The 21,110-nt window shown below is 41.0% G+C and overlaps 1 protein-coding gene across 2 annotated transcripts in view; it reads left to right on the top strand.

Moving 5' to 3' along the window:
* LOC127192760 (transmembrane protein 45A-like) overlaps window positions 1-21,110 on the top strand; it is a 71,972-nt gene that overhangs the window by 29,089 nt on the left and 21,773 nt on the right. The window lies entirely within an intron of this gene.

The following is a 21,110-nucleotide window of genomic DNA, read 5'->3' as shown; positions in this document are numbered from 1 at the left end:
GCATAAATATGTAGTATAAAGTGGCAGAAGTGTGCTTAGGACAATTTCATTAATTGTTGAAAATTCTGCCTTAATCTCAAGTTAAAATTAATTAATAGTTAGTTTTTAAAATGAAACTCAAGCCAGCAACTCAAACAGCAATTTTCAGAATCCAATATTCGAATCCAATACCAATTCAAAGGTATATTTATTTGATTCTTGCATGGTGAGAAATGATAGTAAGAGAACATTAAAAGTATTTGTTTTCATACTTAAATTATTATGTTTCTATAAGAGAAAATTTTGCATATGCAGTGAATAGACCCATTATAATTCATAGCAAAACAGCACTGCTAAATCTGAGCTGAAGTGTCTCAACGTCCATTGGTGTTGAGTCACAAGGCAGCAAGTTCTGTGCAATATGCACTTGTTTTAGGTTCAGAATCAGAGATGCAGTAAAGTCCTAGGACATAGCACAGACAGAAGCTTCCAGAAACATCTTGGTCTAATTACATGCTTTAGTTTTAATTAATTCTTGGTCATTGGACATTCAAAACCCTTTTACTCCAAACATGTTTTTCATAACCTTCATGTTCCATTACATGACTTCATATGGCACTATGATGCACAGTTTAAGAAGCTGGAACTGATAGATCCAAGACGGTGGCCCTGACTATGCCCGGTGTCTGGTCAGCAGGACAGATCCTAGGGACCAGGCTAGGAGCTACAGACCACTAGACCTGGAGAGCCCTAGGTGAGAGGGGACCACACAGTGCAGAGCACAGATGGGTCTGGCCTTGGGCCATCCAACTGGTCCATGGAGGACAGGTGCCCAGTCCCCAGAGACTGGCTGCATACCCGACTACAAGCTGTAGCTGCACTCTATATCTCCGACTCTGTATCTGGGACTGAAATGTGGGTGGTGAAGCTCCCGCATCTGGATCTGTTGGCCCAGGGAAGAACACAGGAGAATGGGTGGATCTGAGGTCAGATCACCCTGCCAGTCCACAGAAGGCCCCATGGCCCCATGGCCACAGGAAGGGTCTCCAAAGCCCACTGCAGCCTATCTGTATCTGCACTCTCTCTGACTGAGCTGTGGGTTACAGAGCACCAGCTTCAGTGTCTGCTTACCCAAGGGGGAGCCCAGAGTGTAGATCTGGGGTAGATCTGACTTCAGATCACCCTGTCAGTCCACAGAGAGACCCAGAGACCACTCAGAGGGCCAAGGTGGCTGTGGACACGTTTCTGCACTCTCCAGTGGACTAAACTGAGGTGCCATGGCCAGAGCAGGAATGGACAGAAGCCTAACCAACTACCACAAGCCAGCAGTGGTATCAGCTCTCTCTGGAGGACTGAACCGAGGCCCCAGGGTCCCAGTGGTCAAGGTCAGGGTCTCCAAAGCCTAGCCAAAGGCAGACACTATCTCAGACTGAACCTTGGGCAGCAGAGCACCAGCACCAGCCTCTGCTGGCCCAGTGTGTGGAGCAAAGTCCCCCAAAGCTGAAACCAAGTCACTTGCCTGATTCAGGGAAAGCTCTGATCCCCACCGGTGAGGGTTCTTGACTTATAGACACTAATCAATGAACTACTCTTAATGACCAGTGAATGACAACAGAAACTATCTCCCAATATCAGAAACAGAAAGATGACTAAAGGACAGCATAAAAAAACACAAACAACAAACAACAAAAGCCAACATAATATAGCATCTCCAGAACCCAGTTATCCCAAAGAATTCAACCCTGGGAGCTCACACACAACTGAAGGACAAGAAAGTGACCTCAGATCCTTAGTAATGAAGATAATAATGGAGTAAGCAAATAAAATCCATACAGATTGAGGACCTTAGAGAGTCCAGGACAGAAGCCTATAGAGAGGAAATGAAGAAATCACTGGAAGAAATTCAGGAAAATGAAAACAATCAGATGAAGGAAATCAATAAAATGGTTCAAGATCTGAAGATGAAAATGGAAACAATGATAAAGATACAGACAGAAGAAAGCTAAGAATGAAAGAACTTAGAGAAGAAAACAGGAAATGCAGAGGTAAGCTTCGCTAACAGAATTTAAGAGATGGAGGAAAGAATCTTGGGCTAATATCCAAAATATATAAAGAACTCAAGAAATTAAACAACAACAAACCAAATAATCCAGTTAAGAAATGGGGTTCACCGGGGGGGGGTCTACTCAAACTGCTTGTACTAACCAAGGATAATGCATGCAGTAAATCTAGACCTCCTATTCAGACCTAGCCAATGGATAGCACATTCTCCACAGTTGTGTGGAGAGCGGGGACTGACTCTGACATGAACTATGGTGCCCCCTATTTGGCCACTTCCCCTTGGTGGGGAGACCTGGTCGCACTCAGAGGAAGGGTAAGCAGGCTACCAGGATGAGGCCTGATAGGCTGTGATCATATGGTGGGGGAGGAGGTCCCCTTCTATCACAGGTCTAGGGGATGGAAATAGGGTGAAAGAGAGAGGGAAGGAGGAACAGGAAGATACAAGTGAGGGGATAACATTTGAGATATAATCTGAATAAATCATTTAAATAAAAAAGGAAATGAGGTTCAGAGCTAAACAGAGAATGCCTAACAGGAATATAGAATGGCTGAGAAACACTTAAAGAAATGTTCAATGCCCTTAATCACAGAGAAATGCAAATCAAAACGACTCTGAGATTCCATCTTACACCTACCAGAATGGACAAGATCAAAAACTCAAATGACAGCACATGCTGGTGAGGATGTGGAGAAAGGGGAACACTCCTTCATTGCTGGTGGGAGTGCAAACTTTTACAACCACTTTGGAAATCTCTTAGAAAATTGGGAATAGTGCTACCTCAAGACTCAGCTATTCTACTCTTTGAAATATACCTGAAAGATGCTCCACCACACAACAAAGACATTTGCCCAACTATTCATAGCAGCCTTATTCATGATAGCCACAACCTGGAAACAACCTAGATGTCCCTCATTTGAAGAATGGATAAAGAAACTGTGGTACATTTACAGTATGGAATACTACTCAGCTATTAAAAACAAGGAAATCTTGAAATTTGCAGGCAAATGGGTGGGACTAGAAATGATCATCCTGAGTGAGTTAACACAGACCCAGAAAGATATACATGGTATATACTCACTTATAATTGGGTACTAGCCCAACATGAACGTCCTCTGAGAGTCTGCACTCAGCACAGAATTGGGACAGATGCTGGGATTTGCTATTGGGACTCCAGGTGAGAGAGGTATGGGAGAATAGGGAAATAGAAGGACCCAGAGGGACTTGGAACCCTACAAGAAGATCATCAAGGCTGGTATATCTGGACCCGGGGGGCCTACACAAATTACTGTACCAACCAAGGACAATGCATGCAGTAAGCCTAGACCGCCTATTCAGGTCAAGCCAACGGACAGCACATTCTCCACAGTTGTGTGGAGAGCAGGGACTGATTCAGACATGAACTCTGGTGCCCCATATTTGACCATTTCCCCTTGGTGGGAGGCCTGGTGGCACTCAGAGGAAGGGTAAGAAGACTACCAGGATGAGACCTGACAGGCTGTGATCATATGGTGGGGGAGGATTACCCTTTTGTTACAGGCCTAAGGGAGGGGAATAGGGTGAAAGAAGGAAGGAGGGGAGAAGGGGACGATATAAGTGAGGGGATAATAGTTGAGATGTAATCTGAATAAATTATTTAAATGAAAAAGAATAAAAAGAATTCCCACTTCCCTCAAAAGAAACTGGAACTTAGACTACTTGTTTTGATCCAGTGGAGAACAGTGATGTAATAGTTTTGGTGCCAGAGTGCGGATAGTCTGAAAATTTTAGAAGCATGGGGAATCATTATTAACCAGTTTTGCCAGCCTTGATATGTATTAAAAGGAGGGCTTAGTATTAGAATGTCTTTCAGATCCTATCTCATCCCATCCTCCAACTCAGGGATATACTTTCAGTATTTATTTGTTGATAAAAAAGACAGATTCCCAATTCCTGTTGTCTCTGACAACGGAACTTTGACCCAATGATACTCATTTTACCTGGTGGTACCAACAACATTTTATACAAAGCATCTCATTGTACAAGTGTGGCAAAGAAAGGTTTAGTTTGTGATAAGCAATAGCCTGGGTATGATTCATTAAAAATGGGGTTATTCAAATAGACATGTGGAAATACCCCGTAATCATAGTCATGTCAACTTAGGATACAGAGTAAGAAATGTTGGGTATTGCTTGACAGGTCACCCTGAGCTATTACAATTTAGAAATCTCTTCTCAGTTTCCAGAAAAAAAGCACAGCGTGCTTAGTGAAATTTGAAAATCGAACTATACATGAAACATAGTAGACATACTTAGGCTAAAAACCGCATGAAGTATTTGAAACAGAAACTTCACCAAGTAGCTTGTGCTTTATGATTTTGTCTGCTGCTGGGGATCAAACCCAGGGCCCTGTGCTTGCTAGACAAGCATTCTACCACTGAGCTATAGCCTCTACTTGGAGTCCTACACTCTTCTTGCTGTTGTTGCTATTTCTAAATGCTGCTGCCCTGCCTTTAGGTAACCATAGTGGTAACAAGTGGTAACCGACTTCCTGTACAGCTGTCTATACAGGAGCGCTGACTCATTCTCTTAAGCCATTTCAAATCAGTGTCAAAGGCTGTAGGGGTGGATCCCCTCAGGGACTCTTGCTTTTGTTCCTGGCCCTGAAATTCCTAAGGCAGTCACTGATTCTTCCTTGTTCCCTTGTTCCATTCTCACCGAACTAGAGATTTTGTCACACACTTGCATACTTATTATGTGTGATAAAGATAGAATCAAAGGTGGAGATTTCTTTGGGCCAAATTACGGCTTCAAGTGTTGAGCAATAGGACAGGGGAAGATGGAGGGTGGAGGATGGAGGGTGGAGGATGGAGGATGGAGGATGGAGGATGGAGGATGGAGGACAGCACAAGTTCATCAGAATCCCCATTTTTGAAGTGGAGGCAGAACATTGTCCATGGCAGGCTTTGCACTTCTCTCTTCTCTCATTTGAACCTGATTTTTAAAAAGACTGGAGTTCATGCTTGTCTCTTATTTTTACACTACTCTCTCACTTGCTCCCTCTTGCTCAGAAGAAAAGCTGTTTTCAGCTTAGTTAATTGATAAATGTAGTATCCTCAAATCTCAAAACCGTCAGGTGATAAGATCAACGATATTTTCCAGAAATCATGTAGGGCACTATCATAAAGGCCAAGAAGCAGCCAAGGTAGCAAATGTTCTCATTAGAGCTCTGTCTCCGTGGGGCAGACATACCTGCAGAAATGGCTTCCACCACATGCCCACCCTAAGGGTCAAAAAGGCTTGTTTCTTAGGAGTTTGGAAAAGAAACACCAAAAATGAAGCTCCTATTTGCTGGATGGACTTTTCTCTGCCCTGTGACATTTGCTTGGTTATGGAGTCCAATCTGGACACGGTGTGTGGCGATGTTAAAAGAGAGTTTTTGCTTAAGCCTCTCACAGCTGAGAGGACATGAGAGTTTGAAGGCAAGAGCACACGAGTTTGAGAAATGCTGCTTACTTCCATTTGTGCTTCCCCAAGACTGTCAACTAAGCCCATTCTTGGCATGGTTTGGTGGATTCATAGGACATTTTGAGTGAAAACAGCTTGATTTATGTGTGAACAGGGAGCTCTGGGCTAGCGAGAGCAGACGGAGGATAAATGAGGTCATGGCAACATGCTGTACCTGAAATATTATGATGAGCAGCACGGGTGCTGTGGAGGTGGAGGGGTACAGTGTAGAGAAGAAGGTAAAGGACCAAGGAAAAGTCCCTTAAAAACCTAGGCCTCTCAGGTCAAGCAGTTTCCCGGCAGCTCTTGGGGTCACAGAAGCTCCCGGGACAGCCTTGGTTTCTCAGACGCTATTTCATTATCAAACCCCGTGCTGAGAATCCAGATCTCTGCGCCCCGATTCTCCCATCTCTTTCATCCTTCCCTAGTTCTAAAGAAAAGCTTAAGTAGATATTAAATAAGTTGAGCAACACATTAGAAGATAGAAACATTTTCTATGCTCATGGACTGGAAGAGTTAATAAAGCTTAGTAGAATTAAATAAGTTGAGCAACACATTAGAAGATAGAAACATTTTCTATGCTCATGGACTGGAAGAGTTAATACTGGCCATTCTACCAAAAGCAATCTACGGATTCAATGTAATCTTTATCAAAATCCCAAAGTCAATCTTCAGGGAAAAAAATCCAGTAATATAATTCAAATGGAAGCACAACTATTGCAGACAGACAAATTAATCCTGAACAAAAAGAATAAGGCCAGATGTATCATCATCTTGGTTTCAAGTTATGCAATATAGTCATAGTGATAGAAACAATACAATATTAGCATAAAAAGAGATGTGCAGATATGAAGCCATGAGGCTATAGCTACCTGAATTTTGGCAAAGATACCAAATATGTATACTGAAAGAATATGGCCTCTTTAACAAATTGTGCTGGGAAAACTGGGCATCTGCCAGTAAAAGAATAAACATCTCTGTCTCTCACCCTGTATAATAACCAATTCCAAGTGGATTAAAGATAGTAATATAAAGCCAGAAATTCTGAAAACATCTGAGAAGACACTTAAAAACACAAGTATAGGCAAGACAATTATAGTTGCTTAATAAATAATGACGGCAGTAACTAAAATGGGACCATGGTATTAAAAGCCTGTGTATAACAAAAGAAAAATTAATTTTGTGAAGAGACTGCCTACAAAACGAGAGGGAAATCTTTGCTAATTTGATATCTGAGAGGACTAGCATCTACAATACACAAAGGACTCAAAACACTAAGTGATAGCAAATCAATAATCAAGAAATGAATTAATGAATGTGGTTCTCAAATGATGAAATACAAATGATGAATGAATGTATGAGAAAAGCTTTTTAAAAAATCAGTCCTCTCAGAGACATAAAAGTCAAAACTGCAAGGGCATTTTATATCTCCCAGCTCAGAATGGCAGTCACTAAGAAAACAACAAATGCAAGTGAAGACAAGGACAGAAGAAAACCCTTATTCCATGCTGGTGAGAATGCAAAGCAGTCTAGCCAATATGCAAATCAGGATGGAAAGTCTCCACAAAAGAAAAGCAGGTCTGCCATGTGACCCACTGCTAGGGACTCACCTTATTGACTTAAGTCAATAGATCAGAGAAGCCCTTTCCCAGCCATGTTTACTGCGGCACTATTCACAATGGCTAAGTGAGGAAACCACCCTAAGTCTGTGTCAACAGAGAAGTGAATACACAAAAGGGTCTGTATGTATACATTTTCAGCTATAAAGAATGCATTTAACTATAGGTTATTGTATTAAGGAAACCATGTCAGCATTAATTTTTTATTTGTGGATCTTACATTTTATGTGAAATCATATATGTGTATGTATGTCATGAAAGTAGAAGCAAAACTGTCTAAGATAACAAAAGAGACCAACCAGAGAGGGGAAGAGTGAGAAAAGGAAAGAGGGAACTATGCTCAAAGTACACTATATACTTGCATTAAAATGTCTTTATGAAACCCCGGATAATATGTGACAAACATACACTAATTCAAATACAATTTAAAAATTAGACATGTGTTATTATCATCTCCAGTAATTAATAATCTTATATTATTTTGTGTAAATTAGGATACAAATAAGGACCTTACACTAAATTCACAGTTATAACTCAGGGTAGATTTGTGGTCCGTGGTTTCTGTCTTCCCTTAAAACCATATAAACAAGTTATCTGTCATTAAATAAATTTGTTTGTAGGATATTTAATCATCTAGGTCTCACTGATCATATTCCCATGGTATTATTTAACACACTTCTTTGCCCTTGGGTTTCCTGTAAATTGGTGATCACATCGACGATCAAAGTCGCACTTAGATTTACTTGTTTTTCACAGGAATATTTTAGGTGTATCTTGTTGGATTGTTCCTCCTCTGTAAGTTTTGTTTCATTAACATTGGCCAAGTCTATTAATTTAATTTGGGATTTATAGAATTTAAATTATATTATTTTTCTCATTTGTTGGTTGATCTATTCCCATAGAGAGAATTTTGCCCTCGTTTAGGCACAATTCTGGAGTCTGCTGCTTTGTTCTTGTGTTTGTCCTGTGTTGGATGTCTGCCAGTTTTTATACTCCTGCATTTCTAGCTCTAAAATGCCTAGGAAATGTAATAAGCACACACACACACACACACACGGCTTGTAGGTAACATTTGTGTGTACTTGGAGGTCAGCTAGTAATCTGTGTTGGAAGTGTAGTTTATCTTTAAGATCATGATGGTGGCAAACAGTACTGTTTTAATTTTCAAGGCTAAGGAAGAAAGGAGATGGCATAATGTACCAAATAATCTTTCAGTGGGTTTTAGTTTTAATAGAAGAAACTGTAAAAATGGTTCACCTAGTTATATCTACACACACACACACACACACACACACACCAAAAAGGGGATATGCGGTGTAGCAATCAGTACTCACTCTGGTTTGAATGTTCCCTCATCATGAATTTATCACACCATCCTGAACAGACCAACGCCAACACTGTGAGCATGGTTATTTCCAATTAGTTTGTCATAGCCTCACCCTGTGCTCACTGCCTTGCAAATGGTTGCTTGCCTTTCTTCCATATCATAACATAGCCTGAAGGCCTCAGTAGACATTGCTCCTTGTTGATTATAATGTATGCACTCTCAGGAATTCTGGCACATTGGCATGGAATGACAATGTTGCTGTCATATCCATGCAGTGTAAGTTGCCTTGCTTTAACAGGAACTGTTTCTATTATATGTAATATGTATTAGTTTAGTTGGTATTTGTTTATTTTATAGTTATACTTAATTTTAGTCAGTAAATTCATTTTCCTAGGTCAACAAATATTTTTATTATTTAAGAGAGTTCACATCCATATGTAGAATGAAAATTTTGAAAAAGAAAAAAAAAAGATAAAAATTCCTAATATTAGTCTAAACCAACAGCCAACTCTGATTTGGTTTTCCTTTGTAAGAAGTCTACATGTAACATGTTTGAGAAATGCCATTTTCCCACTCCTGCTTCTACGTGTATCAGCTGACCACTGTCTTGCGCATTGCTGGCTCTGGTATCGGTGTTTAGAGTCCTGCTAACTTTGGTATCTGGTGTGTGCCAGAGAGAAACTCAGAAAAAAAGAGCCCTGTTAATGGAGGAGCCCTTGGTCTTCCTTCTTATCTCTACATCATCTCAAGCTATGGACAGGGGCCCCCATCTGTAGTTTTCCCTGGGGTCTTATGAGGCTTAGGCTTGGTGAGTAAAGAATCTTAGGCCAGACCTGTATGTTTCTGAAAGAGTCCTTGGAACAAACAGTCTATACACACAAATGTGAAGCAGCTGTCTCCAACTTTAAACTGGTGTTTCAGTTGCTACGAACAAATGTGCTGAGATATTAATGAAAAAGGGCCCTGAATGGCTGGAGATTTCAAAACAGAAAATCATTAGAAAGGATGGATGGGAAGAAAGAAAGAGAAAGAAAAAAAGGAAGGAAGGAAGAAACGAGAAAGAAAGAAAAATAAAAGATCGATTTCCGAGACTTATCCCAGATACCCAGATTTAATCGGTTTAGAGCAGAGGCTTGACATTCAGGCTCGGTGTAATTTCCTGAGGTCTGGCCTAAGCAGCAAGGCTGAGAATCACCACCCTCGTTGACAAGTGTCTATCACTGTCAGCCCAGCCACACATCCCACATACTGCCCCACTGGCAGCTACAGGCTTTCTGGTTTCTTCTTCCACCTTTCAGTATGAGGAGAGCCCAGGGGCAGCTCTGCCTCAGAGTTACCCTTTCCCTCCCTCATCACGGGGATGGGGCAGGCAGGAGGGCAGGTTGGAGGTAGAGTGAAGGGTGAGAGAGGGCGAGTCCTTCTGAAGTCTATCTCACTCAGTGATAGCCGGGCAGGGCAGGCTGTGCTTTGTTCTCAGTGAGGAAAGTTAGGTTTTTCCTCTGGACAGATTTGAGGAAGTTGAAGTTAAAATGGCTTCTCTCCTCAGATGTCACCTGTGCTGCGAGCTAAAAAAACTTTACTTCTGTCTTTATCTTCGACTTTAAGAAGTCATTTTCTTAATATCATTGCTTAGACTCCCTAGGAGGAAACGAGGCAAGTTAAATTACAATGTTTCCCAAGCTGTAGAAAAATGCTGGAACTGGCTTTTCTATGTGACTGGTCTTGAGACCAGAATTTGGGCTTCAAGCAGTCCCTCTGGAATACCTTGAAAATGTGCATCCTGAGCATCCTTATAAAAAAGAATTTGTAGAGATTGGGACCCTGCCATTGTAATTTTGAAGCAATTTTGTTTTATTCCTGAGAATTTTATACATGTATCCAATGAAATACAGATATATTACATTGCAGTTTCTACTGAGGTTCTCAAGGGTCCCTAGTGGACATTTTGTATTGAAGCCTGCATGACAATCTCCTGTTTCTTCCTCAAATAATTTGAAACATAGTTGCTGTTGTCTTCTCCCCTAGCTTTTGTCAGTTTTGAAGTAGTTTGTTTTTATGAATGCCCTGTGACAGGTCTCCTTAAAGGCGGTATAGTAAGATGAAGAATGAGCTTCAAAGATGGGGCATCTTAAATTTCTGGCACCCAGGCCTGGGTTACTCTGCGTGGTGGAAAGGTGTTTGCAGGTGTGATTAAAGCTTGGAGAGATCACCTGATGCCCAGTAGGTCCAAAATAATCACAAGAGTCTCATAAGACAGAGACAGGAGGATGGGGTCTGTGGAGAATGGAGGTCAACATCAGGGGTAGAGGTTTGAAGATGCTGTGCTACAGGCTTGAACGTAGAGGATGCCTGGGAGTGCAGGCGTGCAGGAAGTCTCCAGAGAAAGAGAAAAGGCAAGGAAAGTAACCCCATGCCACAACAAAGAATGAGCCAGTTTGAAGCGTCAACAATGTCCCTGCTGAGACACTCTGTCTTAGGCTGGTGTTTTGCAATCCTTAGTGTGCATGTGAGTCACCCAGGGATCTAGTTCAAATGTGGACTCAGGATGTTAGGACTAGGGAGAGACATGAGAGCCTGCTCCTCTAACTAACCCCCTTGTGGTGCAGGTACTGTTAAAATAAAGACTTCCCTGTGTCTGTTAATGTTCTCTGATTCTTATTTGCCTTCTTACTCTGTAAGACGTGGCTCGTCTGTTGGCTAGTGCTGTTTCTGGCATAGTAAAGTTTTACTATGAGTATTTTTGACAGCATGGGTAGCTAGACGGAGGAATGAGGGTGTGAATGAATATGCAGACAGACATGTGCCACAGTTTCCCCCACACCTGCCCCTCAAAGAATCTTAGAGGCACTGTTCTGAAGAAAATGGGGTTTTTCTCTCAGGGAACTCTGGGATGTGCCAAAATCCATCCCTGGATCATGGCAGCAATAAATGGCTTCGGACAAAAGCAACTGGACGATGAGGACGTGCTTGTATGAGTTTTTGTTTCTTTTCTGGCTTTCTGAGAACTGGGTGTGGAAGGTTGAAAAGAGAAGGGTGTGGAAGGAACATAGGCTGGCAAGCAGGCAGGTAAAGAATCATCAAAGATGACTACCCTGTGAGGACAGACGTGCAAGATGTTCTCACTAGATATGCCAAGAACATCCAAAAGTTCCTGCAGGGGTTTTTAACAGCTTTCTACAGTTTTAACTCCCTCATGAGAAGTGATAGTATACAAATAAAGATTTTCCACACTGGTGATTCAGGTGTGCTCAGCCATAGTTTCACGTTTTTCTTCCGTCTTTTCTTTCTTTCTTTTTTCTTTCTTTCTTTTCTTAGTAAATTAGCTTGGGTTACTATCTAGTGACTCCACCATAAACCAGAGTCCACCTCTTTCTTTTCTATGTTCACAGTGAGCAGCATAACCATACTTGGGAAGTCATATCTTCATGGAAACATTTCCAAGACTGATAAAGAGCCTGTAACCTTACTGGGACCTGTAAGGGATTCAGGCCCACTTTAAGGCCAGGTTAACTGAGGCTTATATGTATACTACTGACTTCAAAGCAACATTGTAAGGGGTGGAGATAGAGTTCAGTAGCAGCATGCTTGCTTAGCAATTACAAAGGCCCTAGGTTTAATTCATAGTACCAAACAAGAGGAAATGATGCAAAAATAAAACATCACCACAGCAATCGAGACAGTGTAGTGGTGAAAAAAAAAAAAACACAAATAAATACATAAGAACAGAAAAATGTGCAGTGGTGGTTGACTTAAGGGAGATGTGAAAGGGTCTAGAGTGGGTTGAGACTCTATCAAGAGACACTTTAAAAATACATACACACACATATACACACACATACATATACATGTATATACATATATGTATACATACATATATTTTTTTATTGAAAAGAAAGAAACTTTAAGCAATAATATAGAATGTAAATTTTGTAGCTGGAGCAAATGTTTGTCTTACTATTTTTTTTTTTTTTTTTTGGCTTTTCACTGTTTTTTTAAATTAACAGACTATTTTTAGAGCAAAAAGTTTACAAAAAGTTGTTCAGAAATTATACTCTACACGTCTTCCTTATTAACATCTTGCTGTGGTATGGTGTATTTGTTTGACCAACTAGTAACTGTATATTGTTGTCCATAAGTTGTATTAGTGCAATGGGCTGCCTACCTTGAGCCTCAATTTCATAGGTACTGTAGGTTCACAATTAAGCGTTTTTTGTTCTCTTAGTTCCTCTGTCTCTTGTCTCTCAAGCCTTTGTACCATCATAGTTAATTTTTCTTGTTGTACAGCTTCTTTTAAAAACTATATTTTGAGGGGAAAAATTCAAAGGTTGTAATTGACAGCAGAGAGAAATTTACTCCAGTGATCATAATTACAATGAGTACCGCAGTGGCTTTTTCAAGTAACGGTTCTAGGCCCCCAACTCCTACCCTTGTTCTCAAGGGATCTGAAACGGAATTTCCCATTTTTAATGCAGGAAAAGCCTGTCTGTATAATTAAAATTGTCTTTTGGAGGTAGCTTACGGTGGTTCACTGTTTCAGAGGCTCTTGTGTTGTTCCTTGCTCTGGGCTCAAGGTTCCCACTGCTCCAAGGTCTCCCAGGTCTCTCTGGGCATCCAGCCAAACTCAAAGAACTGAATCTTTCTCTAGAGATGATCCCATACGAATTTCTCCTCTGCACCTTTCTGTCAGATGTCTCCTGTCCTCTGCTTCTGCAACACTTGTGGGCTTTCTCCTTCTTCTCCTCCCCCTCCTCCTCCTTCTCCTCCTTTTTCTTCAATCATGTTGGGGTTTCTTGCACTATATTGGGCACCTGGAAGCTTCTAGCCTCCATATAATCGCCTAGGCCTAGAATGTTTCAGCCTCTGACTTTTACTGCTTAATAAGCTCACCCTTTCTTGTTACTACTGAGCTCTGGCCTGGTTGGTTCAACTCAGCTCTTCTGGCTCAAATTCCTCTGCCAGCTCACTTATTCAAGCTAGCTTCTCTCTTGGTCTCCGAATTGTTCTGTTTGGCCTCAAACTAACTCCAGCAATCTTTTCTAATCTTCTGGCTCCCTCTCATTCTCGGGCTCATTTTATCTTCACCTATGTCTAGTTTGTTCTCTCTTCAACCTGCCTCTGTATATCTGTCCCGGTAAAACTGCATCCTATCTTTCTGTATACCCCCCTTAAGCAGCTTCCTTTTCCTCTCTCTTCTCAAGAGTTGGGGCATATCCTATTCTGTGAAATCTTCTCTGATTTGTCACCTTCTCTGCCACTCATTGGACACCCCTCTTCAGCATGGGTGCCTCTATCTAGACATTAGCTTTAACTTCATTGTTTGGGATTGAAGGTGTGTGCCACCACACCTAGATCTAAGCTTTTTATTTTTAATTTTTTTTTTTTTTAAAACTTGAAACTTGTCCTATACCAGGTGGCTTTGAACTCAGATCTGCTTGCTTCCTGAGTTAAAGGCACATTTGTATTCCAGCGGGATCACACAGGTCTAGAAGGTCTTTGGATGCGATCTCTTACCAGAGCAGCCGTGTTCTGAACTAAAATTCCTCTACAGTGCACTTTTTGTTTTTAAATTCTTGGACCTTTGACAGATGAGGGATGTCATGCACCCATAACTAGAGATTATAATAATAAGTTTTATTAAATGTAAATTTTACATGTATTTATTCATCCCTTCCTTCTTCTGGGATTATGGCAACCATTGGCCTCTTTGCTATATCCATAGGATTTTCTTTTCCAAATAATCATATTGATAGACTCATTGAGTCTATAGTCTTTTATGCTGGCAGCTTTCACTTAAATTTATGTCTGTGTCTTTTTTTTTAAGTTTCATTTATAAGGTAGGTACACTAAGAAGGTGAAGTAGTAGTAGCTCATAAAATAGCTATAGAATATAACATGATAAAAATCACTTAAAGTTAATAAATTGTTGATTTCTGGAACTTTCTGTATAATCTTTTTGAAACATGGATGACTGCAGATATCTTTTTTTGTGTGATTTTTTTCTTTTTATTAATTTATTCTTGTTACATCTCAATGTTTATCCCATCCCTTGTATCCTCCCATTCCTCCCTTCCCCCCATTTTCCCATTATTCCCCTCCCCTATGACTGTGACTGAGGGGGATTACCTCCCCCTGTATATTCTCATAGGGTATCAAGTCTCTTCTTGGCAACCTCCTGTCCTTCCTCTGAGTGCCACCGGGTCTCCCCCTCCAGGGGGCATGGTCAAATGTGAGGCACCAGAGGACGTGAGAAAGTCATATCACACTCTCCACTCAACTGTGGAGAATATTCTGATCATTGGCTAGATCTGGGAAGGGGTTTAAAGTTTACCTCCTGTATTGTCCTTGGCTGGTGCCTTAGATATCTTAAATTACAGAAAATAGAATTTTGAATGGGGGAGACTGCAGTCAAAGGTTGCGCTTTTAAGACTGAGTGGCAAATGCCAAACTTGCAGGGATCCAGCCTACAGCTGTATACAGCTAGACCAATAAAATTATTCTTTGACTGCTTTAATCAATTTAATTACTGCTTTTTATGTTTTTTGTTTGTTTGAGACGAGGTCTTTCTGTGTTGTTCTGGTTGTTCTGGAGCTTAGTATGTACACCAGGCTGGCCTTGAATTAACAGGGATCCACCTGCCTCTGCCCTCTTAATGTGGAGATCAAAGGTGTGCACCACTACTGCCCCTATGCAGGTTCAAAAACTGAAATATTTGGGACCATCCCACTGGCCTTTTTTGTTGTTTTGGTTAGACAGGGAGATGGCTCCATGTGTAAAAGCACTTGCCAAGGAAGTATAAGATCCAAAATTTGGATCCCCAGAGCCCACACAGACAGGGGTGCTGTAGCAGACACACATAATATCAGTACTCCCACAGATAGAAGGCTGAGACAAAACAATCCCTACCCAAGACTCCTGGGCCCCAGCTCTCTGGCCCTCATCTCCTCCACCTGTAATCACAGTCCCAGCTATGGAAAGGAGAGAGGAAGGAAAAAGGGAAAGACTTCATGGAGGAAGTGGTAGAGATAGACGAAGGGCCATGCTACAAGTGGACTTTTCAGTTTCATTAGGTCTCTTCTTTGTGCTGTGCCTTCATTATGTCCTGAGTAAAAGTACCTTTGTGCTTTAATGCACCAAGGCTCAAATATCAAGGACTGACAACCAAAGTGATCCCCTGACACTGAAGACTTAGTTCTTATCAGAGAATGATCTTTCATTGTCAGCATGGACTGTACTGGTTTTCTTATGCATCCGCACATTGAAAGACATCAAGGTGCTTCCCAAGTGTTGGCAGTTGTGTACAAAGTAGTTAATACCATCCACATGCAGGTTTTCAAGCGGATAAAAGTTCCTACTGTAAGGACCAGACAAACTCCATTTTGAAAAAGAAATTCCATTTTGTGTCAAACCTGCCCTAGGGCTGAACCCAGATTCCAGGAAAATCACAAACTAGTCTAAACAGAAAAATATTCCCTAGCAACACAATCAGCTCACCTTGGGAAAGTCCAAATATGCTCTCTGCTGGTTGAGGTGAGCAGCAACAGCCAATAAGGAGAAGCCAGGCCAAAGTTCCTAACCCCCTCATGACTGCTCCAACCAATCTTTTCTATAGGTCAACTTGCTCCTCCTACACCTATTACCCAACCATGAAATGCCAAGGCTTGTAACTCCCTGCTTGCAGCTTTTCTGCCCAAATGTCATCCAATCATATACTGTAAAACCCATTTCTTTGTCTAAAACCTATTTTAAAAACCTTTTCAATTGAGACTCGGGGCTACTTCCTTGCATCTGCTGTGTCAGTGCATAGGAGGGGTGGCCTGGGTTTAAACCGGCAATAAAGACTTCCTTGTGATTACATTTGGACTTGGCTCTTGGGTGGTCTGTTTGTGGAGTCTCAAAATTTGGGCATAACACAACCTCATTTGAGTAAATGTCTGTGAGCATGAATCCGGACCACAGCATGAGAAGCTGCCAATCTGTCTTTCCGACCAGCTGTATAGCAATGGCAGATTCTCATTGCTTCATAGTGTCACCAGTATTTTATGTTGTTAGCATTTTTGATGATAATATTTCAAATTTAAATTAAGTACATGCTAGCATAACATTGTGGTTCTCCTTTGTAGTTCCTCATTGGGTATCTTTGTATGTGTTTACTTGTGATCTGTCTATTTTCTCTGATGAAATAATGCTCAAATATTACTCAGTTTTTAGTTCAGTTACTTTTCTTTTGTTGAATCCCAAATTTCTTTAAATATTTTAGAGACAAACTCTTTGTCAGGTTTGTTTTGCAGGGTTTCTCCTCTGTGGCATGTCTTTCGTTCTTTTAGTAGTCTTGCATCAACAGTATTTTGCTTTTTTGGCATCTAACCAATGCACCTTTTTCTTTCATGTATGGTGCTCTTGGTATTTGTGTTATTGAGATTGTTTAAAGGAGAAACGCGTACTTTGTGATTAAAAGGGAAATGTGATTGTCTGCATACTGTAGAGACAGAGCATTGGTACCTGCTCCCTCTAAGAGTATGCAAACTTCAGAGCACGGAGGATCTGTGATGCGTTATTAGTCCTCAGGGGCGGTTCTGGGTGACTTCGTACTGGTCAACTTAAGAGCCTGGATCTGTTTTGATATAAGTGAGTATATACCGTTTGTCTCTTTTTGCTTCTGGGTGAACTCACTCATTATGATAATTTCTAGATCAATCCATTTGTCCACAAATTTCGGGAATTCCTCGTTTTTAATAGCTGAGTAGTATTCCATCATGTAAATATACCACAGTTTCTTAGTCCATTCTTCTACTGAGGGACACTTAGGCTGTTTCCATGTTCAAGTCTTTACTTACCAAGAAAGTGGGTCAGAGGAGAGGATATTCGATTGAGACTTTAGGCAAGAGTAGCATGGAAGAAAGAGGAAATAGTAGGACCCACAGGGTCCTGGAAACCTACAAGAAGAACTTTATGACAGGCAGATCTGGATCCTGGGGTCCTCCTCAAACTAAGGCACCAGCCAAGGAGAATATAGGCAGTAAGCTTCGAACCCCTACCAAGACCTAGCCGACGAACATGATATTCTCCACCGTTGAGTGGAGAGTGAGGTCTGACTCTCACATGAACTCTGGTGCCCCTTTTCTGATCATGTCCTCCGGATGGGGAGACCTGGTGGCACTCAGAGGAAGGATAGCTAGTTACCAAGAAGAGACTTGATATTCTGAGAGCATATATAGGGGGAGGAGGTCTCCCTCAGTCACAGACATAGGGGAGGGGAGAAGGGGAGAAATGGGAGGGAGAGAAGAATGGGAGGAAACAGGGGAAGGGCTAACAATCGAGATGTAATATGAATAAATTAATAATAATAAAAAAAAGAGCCTGGATCTGAACACTACAGGTGATGGCTGCAGCAAGAGGCACAGTTCCTCTGGAAGAACAGAGCTGATACTTGCTAACAAACTTTCTCTTTTTACTCCAACCTAGAAATTGACTTATATATTGCTCATTGGCTGCATATGAATGTTAGACAGACACAAAGTGTCCTGAGAAGTACAGCCTTTTGCTTGCCACGGGCTTAACATTGAGAGAGGAAATGAAACTACTAAGAATCTAGTAGGTTAGTTACAGACAGACTCTTGCTCCCTCCTTGTTCCTGCTTTTCTCTATATACTCATTCGTGATTTAGAGCAATTTAGGTACTTGTCTCTGCTAGATCACATATCTCCTGCATGCAACTATTTTTGTTTGTTTCTGTGCATGTTGTTCAGTCGGCTACCATATTGTGTATTGACTCTAGGGCCTCAAATACAGAAGCAAGTACTTCGTGATTGCATTGCATCCTCAGCCGTTGACTTGTTTGTTTAGATTTTGAGACATGAACTGGTAATCCTCTTGCCTCAGTTTCCCAAGTGGAAATATACCACACAGCAAGGTTAGGGTTTTGTTTTTCCTGGGGGTTAGGTTTTGTGTTTGCTTTTGTCAATGACACAAACCCAGAAAAGGAAGTATCAGTTGAGGAATTGCCTCGCTCCACCAGATTGGCCTGTAGGCAAGTCTGTGAAGCTTTTGTTCTTTTTTCTTTTTCTTCTTTCTTTCTTTCTCTTTTTATTTTATTTTATTTGTTAATGATTGATGTGGGAAGGCCCAACTCACTGTAGAAAGTACTACCCTGGGCCTGAGTTGTATTAAAAAAAAGTACTTGGGAGGCAGAGGCAGGTGGATCTACATGAGTTCGAGGCCAGCCTGGTCTACAAAGCCAGTTCAGGCCAGCTAGAGCTATACAGAGAAACCCTGTTTTGAAAAAAAAGGTAGGCTGAAGCTCAGTCCTGGTGGAACTTGATGTGCTGGGGTGGGTTGGTTGGTGGTGGTGAGGCTTCCCTTTTCAGAGGAGAAAAGAGAGGGGTAGGGGAATAGGGTGGAGGGAGGGACCAAGAGGAGAGAAGGGAGGACGCTATGATCAGGATGTAAAGTGAACATGTAAATTAAAAATACATTAAAAAGAAAAGCAGGCTGAGCAGGACACAGAAAAACAAAACAGTATGCAGTTTCTCCACGATTCCTGCCTCTGTTCCTGTTTTGAGCTCCTGGCATGAATTGCCTCAATAATAAACTGTGATTGAGATATATAGGCCAAATAACACATTCCTTCTCAAGTTGCTTTTGGTCCTGGTATTTATCATACTAATAGAAAAAAATCAGGATATCTTGGGTCCTTTTGATTTTATTAGTGCTGTTGTTGGTTGTTGTTGGTTTGGTTTTTGGCGCAGTGATTGAACTTACATCCGTATGCTATGCCCTCTACTCCCACTTACCCTGTTTGCTTGTTTGTTTGTTTCATATTCTGTTCTGAGACAGGGTCTTTCTAAGTTGTGCAGACTGCCCTTGAATTTACAATTCTCCTGCTTCAGCCTCCCATATAGCTGAGATTATAAACCTGGGCAAGTTGATTTACCTGTGTATTTCTGTACAGGAAAATGCATTTGGTATCCACGGCATATTGAGCTCGTCTGCGAATGGGAGTAAGTGGGGCAAAGTCACGTAAGCACTGGACCGGGAAGATACAGAAATTATATTCAGAACATTTAAGATGTTGTACGGAGCTATTTAACTTCCACTGAACGTTTCAAAGGTTAAGCATCTTACAATAACTGTGTTTAAAAATCACTTCATCGCTACTTACACATGCAGAGAAGAGTATATTTCCTCAATTTCTCCCAGGAATTGTCAAGGTTTGAGTAATCTAAACAGAATTACTTAATATTTGGAAACATTGGCATTTGATCGTAAGATCAGATTAGCTGTAATCTGATTAGAGCTAATTGTGTAATTCTCCCTGCTCCTTTAAAAATATTTTATTGTGTTTATTTGTGTGTGGGTGTCTGTGTCGGAGTGTACCACAGTGCATGTGTGAATACTGATGGACAGCTTGCTGGGTCAGTCCTATGTGGGTCCTGGGAGGCAGATGGAGGTCATCAGCCTCGGCAACAGGTGCTTGTCTCTGCTCACTCATCTCTCTAGCCTCTTCTTCCCACTCTTCTTAAACGTTTTTTCTCCTATGTTATTGTTATTTGTTTTTTTATTGAAAATTGTACATATTTATGAATAACATGTTTTAATCCATGTTCACATTGTATGAAAATCAAATCTGTGTATTTTGCATATCTATCACATAACATTTATTATTCTTTGTGGCACAATATTCAAAACCCTTCTTTCTTTCTTTTTTGCTATTTGAAATGTTTAATATCGTAGTGTTGAATTCATTCTCCCTCTGTTCAGGAGATGATCAGAAATTATTCTTCATACCTAGAAACAACTTTGTGCCCACAAACAAATCTTTATCCAAATTCATCCTTCTTCCTTCCCTTCTAAAGCCTTTAGTGGCCTCGGCCTCTATTCCACCTCGCCTGCTATAGGGCCACCTTCTTTATACTCCACAATAGTGACATCATATGGTATTTTTCTTTCTATGTCCATCTTGCTTCTTGAATTATGAGCTCACCTGGATTCATCTGTGTTCATGAAAGTGACCGGATTATTATTTTTTTTTCTGGCTGAGTAGTATTTGGTGTGCATATGTGCATCAACACTTTTCATTTATTATTTTATTTATCTATTTGCATATGTGTGCCAGTATGTGCACATAGATGCAAATGCCCACAGAGGCCAGAAGAGAGTCAGATTTCCTGGAGCTGGATTTACAGGTGGTTATGAGCTACCTGACGTGGGTTCTGGGAATTGAACTCTGGTCCTCTGCAGGAGCAGCAAGCACTGTTCACCGCTGAAACATCTCTTCAGCCTCATCTTTATCCATTCATATGTTGAAGGATGCTTAGGTTGACTCTATGTCTTAGCTATTGTGAACAGGGAAGCAATCAACGTGAGTGAAGATGCCTCTTTGACATGTTTATTTTTACTATTTCTTATTTTATTATTTATATTTTACCTCGTTTCCCTTGTATATACACATAGTATGGGATTGTGGATCATATAGCCACATGGCTTTCTGTGGTGGCCATACTAATTTAAATTTCTCTCAACAGTACTTATGAGTTGCCCTTCGTTCACTCTCTGTCAGGATGCTGCCTTTCCCTATATCCTGCTCACCTTGGGCCATCCCTTACAGTGAGCCTTTTTTTGCTAAATATCCTTCTAGATGAACC

The sequence above is a fragment of the Acomys russatus genome, chromosome 8 (genome assembly GCF_903995435.1).
Source record: "Acomys russatus chromosome 8, mAcoRus1.1, whole genome shotgun sequence".
NCBI lineage: Eukaryota > Metazoa > Chordata > Mammalia > Rodentia > Muridae > Acomys > Acomys russatus.
The sequence above is the reverse complement of the archived record's forward strand: the minus strand, read 5'-3'. Positions and strand labels throughout refer to the sequence as shown.